General features: G+C 59.0%; 1 long non-coding RNA gene across 1 annotated transcript; it reads right to left on the bottom strand.

Moving 5' to 3' along the window:
* Nucleotides 1-78: 78 nt before the first annotated feature.
* Nucleotides 79-6,939, bottom strand: LOC102902601. Its single transcript, XR_442113.5, has 4 exons — nucleotides 4,494-6,939; nucleotides 3,047-4,065; nucleotides 1,397-1,523; nucleotides 79-436 (listed from the first exon to the last, which is right to left on the bottom strand). It is a non-coding gene; the product is annotated as an uncharacterized LOC102902601 (long non-coding RNA).
* Nucleotides 6,940-16,879: the final 9,940 nt, after the last annotated feature.

The following is a 16,879-nucleotide window of genomic DNA, read 5'->3' as shown; positions in this document are numbered from 1 at the left end:
GGCCCGCACCCTTTCATCCTCCCCTCCCCTCCCCCCCCATCCCCGTCAAGGTCCCTGGAGCCCGCCTCCCCTCCCCTGGTCCTTTCCCCCACTCGAGAGAGCCTGGCCGCCGGGCAAACCTGAGCTCCCCCCGAGCCTCTGCCTCCGAGCTGTGTGCTGCTGACTGAGCTCACTTGTCTCATCTGTAGAAATGGGGTCACAATGGTAGCAACGGTGTCACGGGATGGCCGCTAATTACATCAACAGCGTGTGACAATCGCCGGGCCCGCGGGCACCGAATCGGTGCCCAGCGGCTGTCAGCGGCCATCAGCAGGATCAACAATCAAGTGTCCGGGGCGTCTTGCCAGTCGGTGACAGTCGATCCCGCAGGGTCCCCGCCAGGTATGCAAGGCTTTGTGGTGAGGCTGGACCGTCCAGGCCGCTTCCTGCCGGCTGCCTGGTGGAAGGGACCAGCTCGGGCTGCAGAGGGGCCTGGATGCCAGGCCAGCGCCTAGGAAAGTCTCAGCCAGGGACGCACCCTCAGCCCGCTCACGACCAGCGCGTCTGCGGGCGTGGTGGGCATCTGGGGGTCAGGCTGTCCCTCAGGCTGGGAAGGGGGCTGGATGTGGCCCTTGGGGTGGGGGTCAGTGGGCACCGTCCTCATCTCCCTCCACCCCGTGGGATTTAATGAGGGAACGTTCTAGATGCCTCAGCTCTGCCTTCCTAGGGCTGTGCCGGAGAACACAGCTACCTCTGGAGAGCTGGTTGTTACATTCTGAGGAAATTCTGCAAGACGGGAACTCAGCCATTATGAAAAATTAAATGAACATACAAGTCTGCTTGGGATTCTCCCCCTTTCTCTCTGCCCCTCCCCTGCTCATGCTCCCTCCCTCTCTCTCAAAATAAATAAGCCTAAAGAAAATTGAATAAACATACAAAAACAATACATTTAAAAACTCATCGCTTCTAGGGGTGCCTGGGGGGCTCCTTCGGTTAAGAGTCTGGCTCCTGATTTCAGCTCAGGTCTTGATCTCCTGGTGGGGGATCGAGCCCTGTGTCGGGCTGTGCACTGGGAGTGGAACCTGCTTGGGATCCTCTCTCTCCCTCTCCTTCCGCCCCTCCCCTGCGTGTGCTTGCTCTCCCCTCTCTCAAGAAAACCAAAACACAGGGGCGCCTGGGTGGCTCACTCAGTTAAGCATCCGACTTCGGCTCAGGTCACCATCTCACAGTTTGCGAGTTCAAGCCCCACGTCGGGTTCTGTGCTGACAGCTCAGGGCCTGTAGCGTGTCTTGGATTCTGTGTCTCCCTCTCTCTCTGCTCCTTCCCTGCTCTCTCTCTCTCTCTCTCTCTCTCTCAAAAATAAATAAATACTAAAATTAAAAAAACAAAACAAAACACCTCATCGGTTCCTGATTACCTTGCTTTTTTAATCTCTGCTCTGGAGGTTGTGTCCGCTCTATCCAGCTGGTGCCACGTGGTGATGTGCTATGGCGTTTCTCTTCCCAACTCTGTTCCCTGACATCCTGTTGGCATCCGGACATCGGCTACAGTGGGAATATTTACACCATGGAAACTGGTCACTGCTTCAAATCAGGGCTTTTCCCACGTGAGAGCCGGTGGTTACAGCACTTACCCCCGCACACTGCCACTTTTCCTCACCCCTGCTCCACACGGAGCGGGGGCAATCCTCCCCTCTGGGGGGTCCCTCAAACGCATCCCAGACAGTCCGTGCCCTGGACTCCAGCCTGGGGACACCGCTGTCACGGATCCTGCTTGGCCGCTCAGCACGTCTGTGCCCCCTCAACTGCCTGCCCGCGGTATCCGGAGCCCCGTCTCCCAGCACAGAGCTGCCCGTGTGCCCGCGGCACCCAGTCCCCTCAAGGCACCACCCCCGAGCTTCCCAGCCAGGTTGTGAGGGTCCTGTGGGACTGGCCAGGTCTGTCTACTTCACCGATCACCCCCAGGTCCTGCCAAACGCACCGCGGCCTGGGGCCCCTCTGGTCCCCTGTCGGAGCGGCCCTGACCCCCTTCTGGGGTCTCTGGGGACTTTTCTCCTGATGTGTGGATTAGTGTGTGCGTGGCCCTAGACCAAGGGTGACCAAGGGGAGTGTCAAGGGTGCATGTGTGGGGAGTGAACCCACGGCAGGTGGGCCTTTGGCCACTGGACCCTTGCCCCAGGCTCTGCAATTTTAGGGGCAGGGCTGACCCCAAGGCCCAGCCTCGACACCTTCACTCGTGTGGCTTCATCCACCCAGAACACCCATCTGTGCCTCTGGAAGGCTTCCTGAGCTGTGAGACGACACCAGTGTTTGTGGTCATTATGATCAGGGGCTGCGGTGCTATGAGGTGGGGAGGGGTCCTGAGGCCCGAGGGCGTTTGCCGAAGGGGCTGCTGTCTGCCCTCCAGGGGCTGCTGCGGGCTCAGGAGAAGCACAGTGCTGGGGGCAGGCGGCTGTTTCGTCCCGGGAAGGAGTTTAGCTCGGCTGCATTTTCCTAATCCCCATGGAGGATTATGGAAACTCAGTGCATGTCCCTTGATAATGCCATTTAAGGATTTAATAGGCTTCAGGCTCTCTGAGAGAAAGCCCAGACGGCTTTGTTCCCGACTCACTGGGTGACCTTGATCTATGGCTCTGTTCCTCTTTCTGTAAAGGAAAGAGGTTGGCGGTGGTCAGCGGTCCCTGAAATGTCATGTGTCCAAGGGCGTGGACTGTGGTCACCACAGTTAGTGTTGGTTTGAAAAGCTTCCTCACCCAATCTCCCTCTCCCATGGGGGAGGCGGGGCTGTCAGTCGCCGAGCAGGAGGCCAGCCACGAGACAGGACCCACGGGGACACAAGTGGTTGGTGAGGGATGGGCGTGTGGCTCACATGTGCCCCCCCCCCCAGAACTTTCCTCAGAACCTCCGCTGGGTGTAGCTGGTGGGTTTCTTCCTTGAGGCTTCCTAACTTGGGGGCATAAGCTCAGGCTGCTGTAGCCAAGCACTGACGTGTTGAGATGACAAGCAGAACACAGAGACGGAGAGAGAGCCAACCCCCAGCGGTGTTGGGACCCTGGATCTACCCTTACCTGACACCCGCTCTGTGAGACGGTCAATTCCCTTTCTGGCAGAAAGCTGTTTCAAGTGGTGTTTGTGCTGCTGGGAACTGGAGGCCATGGGAGCTGGAGGAACAGGGGTTCCTCCCCGATTGCTGCGAGGAAACCCTGGATTTTATCAGATCTTCGGTGGGGCCCCTGCTTCCTCCCCAAGACTAAGAAGCCTCGGGGGAGGTTTCTTCCAGCCCTAGATGCCCAGATTATCTCAGCAGCCGCTGACAGGATGACCTTGGCGGGTTCATCGTCAGACTTCCCTGGACGTCTCCCCGGGCTTGTCCCTCTGCCCCTCCTGTCTGCCTCGCGCCCTGGGAGCTGCCCCGTATGGGCCACATCCGTGGGGTCTCTGCCTCTGGCTCCCGGTTGGGTTTGCTGGATGGAAGGCCCCGATTCTCTCTCTCTCCGCCCCTCCCCTGCTGGCTCTCGTTCTCTCTCAAAATGAATAAATAAGCCTAAAAAAAATGTCGCGCGTGGTACCGCTCAGTCGATGCGGAGGGTGAGGCAGGACGGAAGAGGCGACCCCGGACTTGGCTGGGGGAACGGACAGCCGGTGGCCTTTGTGGAAAGCGGGACAGGGCGTGCGTTACCCGGTGCCCCCCAAACCGGTGGTTCGCGCAACAGCGTGGCTCCTTCTGCTTGCGGGTCTGGAGGTGAAGCGGGATCCGCTGGCAGTTCCCGGGCGGCGTGTCGAGCGCGGTCACGGGCGGGTGGTGGCTCCTCCCCCCGCCCCGCCCCGTCCGTCTGCTGCCTGGGCCAAGGCTCCAAGTGCGGCGGATGGAGCTGCCGGGCCTCTGCCCCACGTGGCGGCCTCACGGGAGCCGGACTACGTGGGTGGCGGCATGGTGTGGCTTCGACGGTGTCCAAGGCCCAAGCCCCAGTACCTGTGAACATGACCTTGTTTGGAAATAGGGTCTCCGCACAGGTTCAGAGGAGGTCCGAATGGATTCCAGGGGGTCCTAGCCCAATGGCCGGTGTCCTTAGAAGCAGAAGGAGACCTGGACAAGGACATATCATGTGACAATGGAGGCAGAGACTGGGGACATGTGTCTACAAGCCCAGGAATGCCCCAGGGTTGCGGTCATTCAGCAGAAGGCGGGAGAGTGGCCCGGGACAGACCCCCACAACCCCCCCCCCGGCCCCCACTCGCCCCTGCTCCTGCAGAGGGAGCCAGGATCAAGGTGTGGGCAGGGCCGTCTGGTCCTGTGTCCACCCCCATGTGGTCATTCCTCTGTGAGTGTCTGTGCCCTGAAATCCTCCTCTTGGAAGGACCCCAGGCCTCTCGGATTGGGGCCCACCCTTGTGACCTCATTTGACCATAATTACCCCCTTAAAGACCCTGTCACATTTTGAGACGCTGGGGGTTCAGAACACAAGGTGAATTTTGGGGTCACAATTCAGCCCACATGACGATGCTCTGAGTTACCCGGTTGTGGACTTTGTTGCAGTGGCCACGGGAGACGGGGACATAACTCAGGGCTCATGGAGCAGTTTTCCCAAGAGACACCGTGGCCTTTCTCGACACGGTCACTGCGTCCTCGTCCGCCCGTGGTGGTGGTCACGAAGGTCTGCCCGGGCAGAGCAGCTAAGGGTTTGCAGACGCCCACCGAGGGGGGCCTGGGCTGGGAGGAAAGGTGGGTGGTGAGAAAGAAAAGAGGGACAAGGGAAGTTACTAGAAATAAAGATTGTAGTCAGTGGAACCATATGCACAATATGACGTTCGGGGGGGACGTGCAGGATGTGCGTTGCTGGATAAAATGCACGCGGGCCAGGTTTCTGGGGGGTAACATGTTCACGGGGAGAAGAGCTCAGTCCTCAGCCAAAGGTTCGCCCCCGGGTTCTCCAACATTTGTCTATAGAGCCCCGAGACGTGCAGGATTCGGGGGTGCTGCTGATACCCGGGAAAGCACTCCCACGCCCCGGCCCCCAGGATGTCACAGGGGCGACACCTGCCTGGTTTGCAAAGTCCTGTCCCCAGAAGGGCTGTCATTCTCCCGGGGAGGCTCCAACACGGGGAGATCTCGGCCTCTGGGGCCCGCGGTTAACCCTGCCCCCACACATCTAATTGTCCCTTTTTAGCCAAAGGCTGTGAGGAGCCCGATGGCTTCCCCATCTCAGCTTTCCTGGGCTTGGAAGGGACATTTAATGATAACTGCGGCTGCCTTGTTGAGCCACTGGTTGCTGCGGGCGACTGGGATTTTTCCGTTTTGACCCAAGGAAGGAGGGAAGCTTCTCTGGGACTCTGTGTCCCTGCGCCCCAGCTGCGTGGCCGTGGGTAGGTCGCGCCTCCCTCCTGGGCCTCTGTCATCACGTCCACGAGATGGGGATGCTGCTGGGTCAGAGCAGGGGGCAGTCCTGGTTCTGGCACGGGGTCGCCCACCTGGGACGCGCCTGCCGGCCAGGCCCATGTGTGCGTTTGGCGGAAGGCCCTGGGACCGGCTGCAGTTAGCGACCTCGCTTCCCCAGCCACCAGGCCCCCCGAGTGCCCGAGGGCCCTCCAAGCCACCGCCCCCTCCCCCGAGGGCCCCGCCTGGGCCTCCCTCTGCAAAGCACACTCAGGACCCCCTCTCTGTTCCCCCGGCCCCACCTGAGCTCTGCCCCAGACGCTGCCCTGGGGCCTGGCCTGGGACTGTCTTCTGCGTGCCTGTTGCACGTGTCCCTTGGATGCCGGCAGCTCCAGACCAGAGCTCCAGCCCCGCTTTCTTCTCGGCTCCAGGGACACAGAGCCAGATGCCTCGTGGCTGGGAGAGCATGTGAGGAAGTGGGCCTGGGGGCGGGGGGGGGGTCAGGGATCCCTCCGGGCCTTACTTTCTGCTGGAGGGACCCCGTGGGGCTGGTGGAGGGACGAGTCACAGAGGCCCGGTGACATCTCCGATGCCTCACTCTGGTCCGGACGCCCCAGGTACGCCGGCTGTACGTTCGGATTGGGTTTCTGAAACTTGACCCTGAAAGGGTCCTGACTGATCCAGCCGTATGGGTCCCTGCCGGCCGGTCGTTTGCAGTCATGGGGGGCGGGGGGCGGTGATGACAGGTGAGATGCCCTCCCCACGTACGTCACCGTTTGTGACAAATGCGAACGAGGGGAAAAACGAGGGGCCGGCTAGAGAATAACAGGGGTTCACGTAGGGGGTGGTCGGGGCAGGTCTCTGAAGAGGTGATGTTTAAGCGGAGACGCGGTCGAGTGGCGGGGAGGCAGGTGGTCCGTCCGTGGAAGGGGCCTCCTCACCTCGGGCCGCACCAGGAGCAGGGCAGGGTGGGGTGTGGCGGGTGAGCTCGGGGCCTGGATGAGGACTTGGAAATGGCAGGGGCCCCAGCTCGTGTAACCACACAGGGGCTCCAGCCAGGGTGGGGCAGGGGCCCGGAGGCACTGGAGCCAGAGACCAGGTCGCAGAGGGGGCCTTTGGTCTTTGTCTCTGGTCGCCCCCAGCTCCTGGCTCACAGCGCCCCACCCCCGCCTCCCGAGAGGGCCTGACCCTCTTCTCTCCATCCCCGTGGGAAGAATTCTGATTGGCCCAGCGTGGGTCACATGACCACCTGCTGGTGAGGAGCGTGGGTGGTCGGATGGTCCCTGCATGGCTGGGGGAGGGGGAGAGGGGGGCTTATCCCAGGAAGGGGGTGCTGTTCCAGGACAGCAGAGGATGTGGCATTCAGAATGACGGGCGGTGGCCACATGACAGCATCTAGAATGTTCTTCAGGAGAGAGCCAGAAATTTAGAAGAGAAAGAGATTCTAAGAGTTAAGTGGGAACCAGCCCCTCGCATCTATTCTGGTCCCTTTGATCCTTATCAGTATTGTCAATTCCATGACAACGAGGGACGAGCGCTTTTAGGCTGCGAGCGATTTTTGTAAGCAACCAAGCTGATATTTTTATCACTACAAACTCTCCCAACGGCTGCTTTCTCGAGGGCTGCGGTCAGGGCGCGGAAGGGGCTCTGGGGCCCGTGGTGCCGCAGGGCTGGGGACGCTCCGCGTGGGCCTCAAGCGGGGGGGTCCTGTGACTTCATCCCTGCCGCTGGGCCCTGTCTGGCTCCTCCGGCTACCAGGCCCCCTCCCCTCTCTCCCCTGCAGCCCGTGTCCTTTGCCTCCTCAAGGACATTTGCAACCAGAGAGTGTCATCCGTTCACTCAGTCTGCATTTCCCTCGAAAACACAATCTTCAGCTTGAGAGGCCGCGCGCGCACGCGCACACACACACACACACACACACACACACACACACCCTCCCTGTGCCGACCAGTCTCTCTCCATGCCAGTGTCAAGATGGGCCTGGATTGAAACCTCACTCTGCTGTGTGTCTCTGGTCACATTTGTCAACCTCTCTGAGCCTCGGGTTTCTTATAAAATGGGAAGAGCCATCCAGAGCGGACGTAAAGGCCAGGGCTCACCTGGGAAGGCCCCGCAGGGAGCCTGGTGCCTGGTGGTCCAGTGGCCAGAGGCCCAGGGCCGTGCCTGGCACATGGTGGACCTCGGCTGTTCTTGAGCGGGACTGGGGCCACCTCGGGCCAGCGGCACAATTTGGGGCAGTGTCAGCCTCTGCAGCCCGGTCTCCTCCCTCACGGCCCCTCACGCTCCCCCGGTGGCCCCAACACACCAGCGATTTGCACCTGTCTGCCTGCTCACCCCCTCCCGGACGTCAAAGTCCTGTCGCCTGCAGCTCCCCGTGGGGATGTCCCCTGATGTCGCCTGCTAACCTCAAAGCAGGCCCTCGGCACAGGTTCATGTGTCTTGCCCGTCTTCCCGAGAAACGCCAACTCCGGGGGACAGAGGCTGCTCCCGGCTCTCATCCCCGAGCCCCGGCAGGACCACGGTACTGTCAGGTTGGACCGAAGGGGTCCAGAGGCTCTGTGAGCCTTAGGACAGCAGCGCGTGGCTCCGAACCGCCAGCCACAAACAGCGGCCAAGCCTCGTCCTCCAGTCGCGGACGTGAGGACACAGGGCGTCCCGGGCTCGAAGGGTCCCGGTGCGTCGGCCAGAGGAGTCGTTTGCTCGAAACTGTGCTCCGCGGGCCGAAGGCCCAGGATTCCGGAGAGCCCTGCCCCAGGTCCGCAAGTGTTCCAGACGTGTTACTAGTGTGCATCTCTAGCGCTCGCCGCAAGACCCCGGGGCCGGGTTTCGGCAGCGCCTCCAGCCGCCGAGCTCGCACAGCGCAGCCTCATTCCCCCGAACCTCACGGCCACTCGCCCAGACCGACTTGAGTTCCTGCCAGCCTGGCCGGGGGCCGAGGCGTTAAGGGCGGGAGTGACCAACCTGCGTCAAGATGAATAACGTTGGCGTTTTCTGACCAGGAGAAAAACAAGAAAGGTCAGTAGGCTGGATGTAAAATGCTGTCACTTTGGAAGAGGGTTTGGCTGGTCCCTAGGAAGACGCACCATCTTTCTACCGTACAATCCAGAAATTGTGCCCCTTTAGCCCCCAAAGGAGGGAAAAACTTAGGTCCCCACGAAAACCTGTACACAGGGGCGCCTGGGTGGTTCAGTCGGTTAAGCGTCGGACTTTGGGCTCAGGTCATGATCTCACGGTTTGTGGGTTCGAGCCCCACGTCGGGCTCTGTGCCGACGGCTCGGAGTCTGGAGCCTGCCTCGGATTCTGTGTCTCCCTCTCTCTCTGCCCCTCCCTTGCTCATGCTCTCTCAAAAATAAATAAATAAATGTTAAGGAAAAAAAAAAAGAAAAGAAAATCTGTGCACAGATGTTTACAGCAGCTTCATCCATAGTTGCCCAAACTTGGGAGCCACCAAGATGTCCTTCACCAGGCGATGGATAAATAACACCGTGGTCCATCCAGACAGCGGGATATTATTCAGCCCTAAAAAGGAATGGCCCATCAAAATGTGGAAAGACATGAAGGGGCCTTAAATGTGGATGTTTACGCGAGAGGAGAAGAGCCAGTCGGAAAAGGCTGCATACTATATGCACATAGTCCCAAGTATATGACGATCCGGAAAAGGCAATTAGAGGCAGCACCAGATCAGTGGTTGCCAGGGGCTGGGGGCAGGAGGGGTGCAGAAGATGTGCAGGGCAGTGAACTTGGTCTGTATGACATTATAATGATGGCTGGGGCTCATCATACATCGGTCCAAACCCCCAGAATGTGCACCAAGAGCGAACACTCACGTCAGCTGTGGATTTTGGCCGATTATGTTGTGTCCACATAGTTTCAGGGATTGTAACAACATGCACCACCCTGGTGGCGGATGTGGGAAATCTCTGTATCTTCCTCCCAGTTTTGCTGGGAGCATAAAACTGCTGTAAAAAATTTAAGTCTTGGGGCGCCTGGGTGGCTCAGTTGGTTAAGCGTCCGACTCTTTTTAAAAAAAAAAATTTAATGTGGCTCAGTCAGTTAAGTGTCTGACTTCAGCTCAGGTCGTGATCTTGGGGTTTGTGAGTTGCAGCCTTGCATCAGGCTCTGTGCTGACAGCTCAGAACCTGGTCCCTGGACTCTTGATTGCGGCTCAGGTCACGACCTCATGGTTTGTGGGATCGAGCCCTGAGTCAGGCTCTGCACTGATGGTTCTGAGCCTAGTTGGGATTCTCTCTCTCTCTCTCTCTCTCTCTCTCTCTCTCTCTTTCTCTCTCTGCCCCTTCCCTGGCTCTTTCTCTCTCAAAAACAAAACAAAACAAAAGACTTAAGTCTTAGAAACCACTGGGAAGCCAGGCTTTCTGCTGCTCCGACGACCAAGCAAGTATTTGTTGAGGGGTTCAGGCAAAGCCTCTGTGGAGGTTTAAGACACTGCCTCAAGTTCTCCGACCCCCTGCCACCGAGAGGAAGGTCCATGTCCCCTCATCTTGCGTGTGCATGGGTCAGGGGAGTCGGGGGGCGAGACACTGGGTCACGGAAACTTCTGGTGCTTCTCACTGGGACATCGGCTCCTTGGGAGACGCCCCACCGCCCTGCAGGGCACTCGGTCACAGCCCTGCCCCCTGCCGATCTCCTGCAGGCTCTCGGAGCCCTCAGGTGACCCCTCAGGTGACGGCAGCGCCTGGGGACATCTGACTGCAGCCTCAGGGGAGACCCCAGCAGGGGACGGCCCAGCAGAGCTGAGGACCTGCAGACGGAATCCTGAGCGAAACAAAAGATGTTTCAAGTATGTTCTGTGCAACTGTAACCAGAGTGGGGAGGAAGCATTTAGCCAGCTGGGCCCCTGCCAGGTCCTGGCGCCCTCTGAGATAGGTAGGATTAGTACCCCATTTCACAGATGGGACAAGTGAGGTGCGGGGAGGTTGGACACCACGACCAAGGCCACACAGAGAGGGGATGTGAGCCCAGGGCCGTCTGATTCTGAAGCTGGGGCCCTAGGCAGAGCTGCCTCTGTGAATGAGCCTGCGATGGTCAGCACTGTCCCTCCCCCCAAGCTGGCCAGCATGCTGATGTGGGCCCTGGGACCTGCGGCACTGGGACCTGCGGAGGGTCCCTGGCAGTGTCCCCTGAGGACGCCTGTGTCTAGCCTTCACCCACTGCTCTGGAGACCCCGGGTGGAAGCCAGGGAGGATCGTCCTGCCCCGTCCCGCCAGGGTCCTAGAGGACCACAGCCTGAGGGACAAGGCCGCCGGCTCAGAGATGCCAGCTGGGATCTTACCACCCACCGGCTGGAGCCATCTGTCCACCTGCTGCGCCCCTACGTGCTTTGTGAGCGGTTCCTGGCTCCCCCCAAGTTCATCTCCCGGGGGAGAGAAGAAGCCTCAGGCAGGTGGAGGCGCACCCTCCTCCCTCAGGGCCCCGTGCTCCCCGCGTGGGTTTTGAAGGGTCTGTGCGTGTGGTCTCCACGACAGCGGCCTCCAGCCTGGTATCAACCCCGAGTCTTTGGGTCGTTCTGGTTCACACGGTCCTGGCAGGCGTGTGGCAGCCTCCGGGGGTCGGTGATCCCCAAGGGCAATCGTGGGGGGCAAACCAGCGGGCTTGGCCGCTGAGCGTCCTCCCTCCCTCCCCCAGGTCGTACCCCACCCCCACCCATCTCCTGCCAAGTGGCCTCACCCCTGCTGGCACCTGCGGACTCAGGAGCCTGTGGTGCCCAGAACAAGAACCGTTTTAATAAATGGAAGGGTCTGGACGTAAACCAGGCACAGAGAGCAGCGGGTGCTGAGTCAGGAGAGCCAACACATGCCAGCCCCGAGGCCCAAATCCAGCCACTCCCAGGCCCCACGCGCCATGCAGGGCGACATCCCAGGGCCCTCCCGGCAGGTGAAGGGGCTCACATGGGTGCTTTAAAGTGGATCGTTCAAGTTGTAGAAATGATGCAAGCCAGCGGTTAAAGTCGCCATTAAGAATTAAATGACATAGGCGTATGATTAAATAAATAATACTCAAAATGATGGTTAGTTAGGTTTGGTGAGGCCACAGTTAGGAGACGCCTTTTGGTGGTTTCACACAGCTTGTTCGTGGGCTCGCCCAACCCGTGGGGGCCTCCTGGGTGCCAGCTGGTTCTCCTCCCGGCCGGCCTCGGGCCCGGGGCGGGGGCTCTGGGTGCGCCCAGTGGCCTTGGCCTCCTTCACAGTTTCCAGATACTCAGCAGGCAGAAATGCTGGAGCGGAAGTGATTTCTTCTGAGATGTCAGAGGCGAAGAGAATTCTCACCTTCCAGAGGGCCTCGTGGAGGAAGGCGGGAGGGAACGGGCATCTCAGGCCCGGGAGGCCTAGTTGGAGGCACACGATGTGAGCCCCAGCTTCCCCAGTGACGGGTCCCCGGGGGTGGGGCGCTCAGGGGAGGGGGTGTGGCCCCCCCCCCCCACCGCCTTGGGCAGCTCCTCCCCCACAGCCCCTCTGGGGCAGCTCCCGTGATGAGGAACCACCGTTCGGCTTTGCCCCCTGGAGAAGCCGAGAGGCTAATAATCTTTCTCCAAACACTTCACGCATGATGCAATCCTAGACTCTCCGAGTGCAGGCCTCACAGCCGGGCGAGCGTGAGGTTCCTTGGCAAGTGCTCTTTGTAGACTCTGGAAGAGGTCCCTGGCTTCAAGGAGAGCTTCTTGAGCTCTGCCTTGGAGGAAGAAAATGTACGCGTGCCGTGTTTGCAAATGGCCTCTGCTCTCAGCGCCTGTCCGGGGTGCGGCCTGGGAGCGCAGGGGTGAGAGGCCGGGCCCCCGCTTTGCCATTATTCGCCCAGCGGACGTAGGCTGTGGCTCAGCTCTGCAGGGGAGGTTGGACTAGGCCAGACTGGATGTGATGAGGTGGGTTAACGAGGCTGGTGCGGGTGTTTGCTACCTCTAGGTCCTTGGCTCACTGGAGGGCAGGAGGCGTTCAGCTGTGCCCGGGGGCCCAGGGAGAGAACAGCAGGTTGGGGAGGAGGGGTCGGGGTCGTTGGGGGCTCTGGCTAGCCCGACTCCAGAAAGCAGCACTTTGTCGTGGGGTTTGGGTGATGAGGGAAAAGGGCAGGACCGCGGGCGCTGGGCTGGGGCGCGGGCGAGGGTGCACTGTTTCGTAGGGCAGACTGACAACCTGTGCTCCCCTTCTTTCTCTGTCCCTCGTCCCCCTGCTTACCCCGCTTCCTCTCCGCCACCCACCCTGACCCCTGCAGCTGGGGCACAGCCGGCCTCTAGGTGCCGGCGACCTCCACCGGCGACCTCCACCGGGAGGGCCAAGCAGTGCTCGAATTTGCCGAATTCCTTCAACTTCCCAACTTTTTATGATGAAAAGGGTCGATCTTACAAAGTGGTTGAAAGATCAGTAGAAACAGACCGTCTCCTGGATTCACTCTGCCCTCCTTCCTTGCTGACGCCCAGCGTTTTCGTAATACGTATACGTCACTTTAGCATCCCAGACGGGTCATTATTACTGTCCTTACTTTTTGGTAATAGCCTGCATGTCTTTGCTCATCATTGCTTCTCCCCCCCCCCCCAACCCCCGAACAGGATACATCTTTTCTTTTATTCGTCTATCCCTCTGCGCAACGGGTAATTATTCATTCATTGCACAAGTGTCACGGGCAGCTCGGACAGTGGAGCTCTTCACGGAGCCTGGTCGCTTGGTCAAGTGCCGTTACTCAGGTCTTAGCGACGACCCTGAGCGACCTCCTTCACCTCTGTATTCTCTAAGCTCTGCTGGCACAGAGGACTAGTGACTTGTGTTGCCTTCACAACCAGGCACCGAACTGAACATTCTTTTGTGATCCGAACACATCTGCATGGGTTTTCTTGGGCTTTCCAGGGAGACAATCAGATTATTTGCAGACACCGGAATCCTGCCTCCTTCTTTCCAGGATTTTTTAAATTTTGCTTTTAATTGTGTACATAGGTACACCATAAAATTTCCTGTTTTAACTGGTTTTGAGTGTAGAGTTCAGTGGCATTAGGTACACGCCCAATGCTGCATAGCCTTCACCACTATTTCCAAAGAGAAACTCTGTTCCCATCCCCCAAGCCCTCTCCACGCCCCTCCCGGGCCCTGAGCTCGGCAAGTGTCCTGGGTCTCCTTCAGGGCTGGTGGCCAGGGCCATCCTGTCCCTTTTCACTGGGCAGCTCTTCTGTGACTTATGTTTGGAACGTCTCTGTCCTGATGCCATCTCAGATTCAGGGTCCCACCCGAGGCTGCCGTCTGGATCTGGGGTCCCCACGCCAGGCACCTGGGCCGTGAGCCTGAGCTCACTGGTTTGCTTTTTGTTTCTCAACCTGGGGATTTCTCCGTCTTTCTTTGGAGCATTTATAGCTGGAGTGGGGGTGGTTCTGCGTCCGCCAGGTTCATTCCTGTTGCTAAAACCCTCCACGTTTCCCTACCAACCCACACAGACTCCCATGGCAATCCTTCCGTTTATGGAGCAGAAACCACGGTGCCTGCCTCCCCCGTGGGCTCCCGGGTGTCTCCTTTGAAAAGTGAATACTGGATCTATCCAACGATCAGTTGAAACATAAAGTCAGGCAAACACTGCAGAGGATTTGAGGGCTGAACAGGAGTTTGAAATGACAGCTGGGTAATCACATCTTCTCTTAACTGGCCTGTTTCTTTACCAGGTTTTATTTTAAACGCCTCCAGCATTTGTGTGGCTATTGCGAACCTCTGCTCAGAGCTCTTTGGCAGCCAAGCTCTCCCCCGGCTTATGCAAATAGAAACCCCCCAGAAGGCAGCCCCCCACGCACACTGCGCAGCTCTGGGTTTCTCAGGCAGTGGAGGGACCGGGCCTGGGCATCGGGCCAGCAGCCTCTCCACCGCCCGCAGGGCCCCCAGTTCAGCTCTCCTGCCGTGGAGCTGGTGCATCCCTGTGGACACGAGGTGCTGGGAGCGCCCTTTCCCTTGGTTTTAAAGACACAAATGCAGGGGCACCTGGGTGGCTCCGTCGGTTGAGTGTGTCCGGCTCTTGATTTTGGCTCAGGTCATGATCTCGTGGTTTGTGGGTTCAAGCCCAGCATCAGGCTCCGCGCTGGGGGTCCTTGCTCTTCCTCTCCCTGCGCCACCACTCCCCCCTCCCCCCGCCCCGCCTCTTAAAAATAGACAAAACTTTAAAGACACAAGTTGGAAAAAAAGACATTCAGTGTCCCATGGGGCTGGGGAGGGCGTGAACTGACTGAAATGCTCACAGGCTGCCAGTGGAAGTGAAAACCGGTACAATCTCGGGCAGTCTCCGAGGATGGCCGTCCCCCCTCTCTTCCCACTGCTCCACATGCAGAGGTAGAGCTGGTCTCCCCCTCCCTTAGACCTGCCCTGATCTTCTGACTCGTCCGGGTCAAAGGAACGAAGTCAACAGGACAGCATACCAGTTTTTATTTTGAAAAGAAAGCCAGCAGCCTCCACGTTCACTCTTTGCAAGTCGGCCACCGTGTAAGAGGACTGACCACCAGCAAGCCACCATGCTGCAAGGAAGCCCAAGCAGCCACCTGGGGACGCGGCTGCCCGCGCAGCTGGTAACAACTCCAGCCACGTGAGTACAGAGGCCTTTTGGGGGTTCGAGCTGATGGAGAGCGGCTGGGTCCAGCCAGATTGCAGTCGTGATGAACAAATGTTTCAGGCCGAGTTGTGGGTGATGTGCTCTGCAGCAGGATCTCTGTTCCGCCATAACCATCTTGGAAGGCTGGTGCCATCTTCTGAGGCTGCACATTGGTATACCTCATGCTCCGGCCACCCCGCTTCTAGGGAATAACCCCACAGGAGTGTCCCCAAATACGTATACGAGAATGTTTGTAGCGACGATGTTCGGACAGCCCCAACCTGGAGACGTCCAGTAAGACCCACACGTCCAGTAAGAGAAGTACGTGTAAACAAGTGATGTCAATGTCACTTCCACACAACGGAAAACTACACGGCCACGATGACACGTGGGAATTTCCTGAAAAGCCAAGAGAAAAATGTACGTAGATGTCCTCTTGTAAATATATCCTCTGGGACAGTGGGGCTGTCTATAAAACCCAACAGAAAGTCTTTTCATTTCTTCCTCCATTCATGGGTCTGTCGAGTCTTCATGGATCCTAAGTGAAATGCTCCGTACTAAAGGAAGTTGCAGGCTGCAAGTGAGGTCACCCGGCAGGAGGGGGCTGTGGGTGTGCAGCAGGGGTGCCCAGGGAGGGGAGACCTCCCGCCAGGCCTGAGGACCTGCCTGACGTCACATCCGGCTGCCCACGGGAACCCGGAAGAGAGTCCTGGTGGCTGGGACATCGGAGGTGACCTTTCCCCTGCTGTAGGCTGAATGTGCCCCAAATCCATAGGTCAGATCCTAACTTCGGGGTGCAGCCCTCGCGAATGGGATTAGTGTTCTTATAAAAGAGACACCCGCGGAGCTCCCTTGCCCGTCCCGCCTTGCGAGGCCGCAGTGAGAAGACGTGGTCTGCGAGCCAGGAAGCAGCTCCCTCCAGACACAGAACCCGTCAGCCCCTCGGTCTGGGAAACCCCGCCTCCTGAGCTTCGAGACACGCACACGCCACGCACGCACGCAACGTCACGCCCCTGCCGTCTGACACTTCCTGGCCGTCTTCTGGTTGCGACCGTAAACCTTCGCTCGGGCGGCCTCTGTGCCACACACACAAATCCCTTCTTAGAGAGCAGATTCCAGTGTGGGGACTGGAAAGATAAGACCCCCGTTAATAGTTGAGGGAGAACACGGTGTCGCGGCAGAGCTACGTAATCATGTAAAGAGATCAACTTCTAAAATGCCGTCAGAAAAGCAGCTGGAAGGAAACACACCAAAACGTTAACCCTGCATCAGCTCAGGGTAGGGGTGGAGGTGGCCTCGGTCCTCTTTATCCATCCCTATTTTTTTGGAATCGTCCGCACGGACCCTCTGCGTTTATGATCGGAAAACCGTTACCAATGTTTATGTTGAACACAGAGCGGGTGGGAGGGGCTTCAACCTGGAGGACCCCACCCCTGTGTGCCAGGACCACCGCACGCCGGCTTCCCAGGCGGGAGGCAGAGGGAGCTCCCCCTCCCACACCGGCCCGCAGGCCTCCTGCGTGCTGCGCCCAGGAAACGGGGCCTCTAGGCCCGCACCGCACAGATGCCTGCACGGCCCCGCAGCTAAGACAAAGAGGAAGACGGCCGAGGGCCCCCTCTGTGGGCCTGCTCCCCACGTGTCACGCGCTGTGGGGCGGCTGGGAGAGTGGCCCAACCTCACTGAAGGGCCGAGGAGAGGGACCCACAGTGTCAGGGCGAGGTGGCATGTCCGGGTGAGGCGGGACAGCCGTCCACCCCATTATGAAAACCTTACCTCGAGGGATTCCAAACAGTCTGCCGCTGGAGCGTAATCGCAAACAGACCATGTTTTATTTGCATTTTTTATTCAGAGAGGAGCCCAGCAACCGTGGCTCTCACCCGCCACTGCAGTCGGTGAGCGTTAACAGAGTAAGCCGGAAGGTCTAAGCCCCGGAGGCACAACAGGGTAGCTACCTTTAAGTTCA

The sequence above is a fragment of the Felis catus genome, chromosome E3 (genome assembly GCF_018350175.1).
Source record: "Felis catus isolate Fca126 chromosome E3, F.catus_Fca126_mat1.0, whole genome shotgun sequence".
Lineage (NCBI taxonomy): Eukaryota > Metazoa > Chordata > Mammalia > Carnivora > Felidae > Felis > Felis catus.
This window is presented reverse-complemented; position numbering and strand designations above follow the sequence as displayed.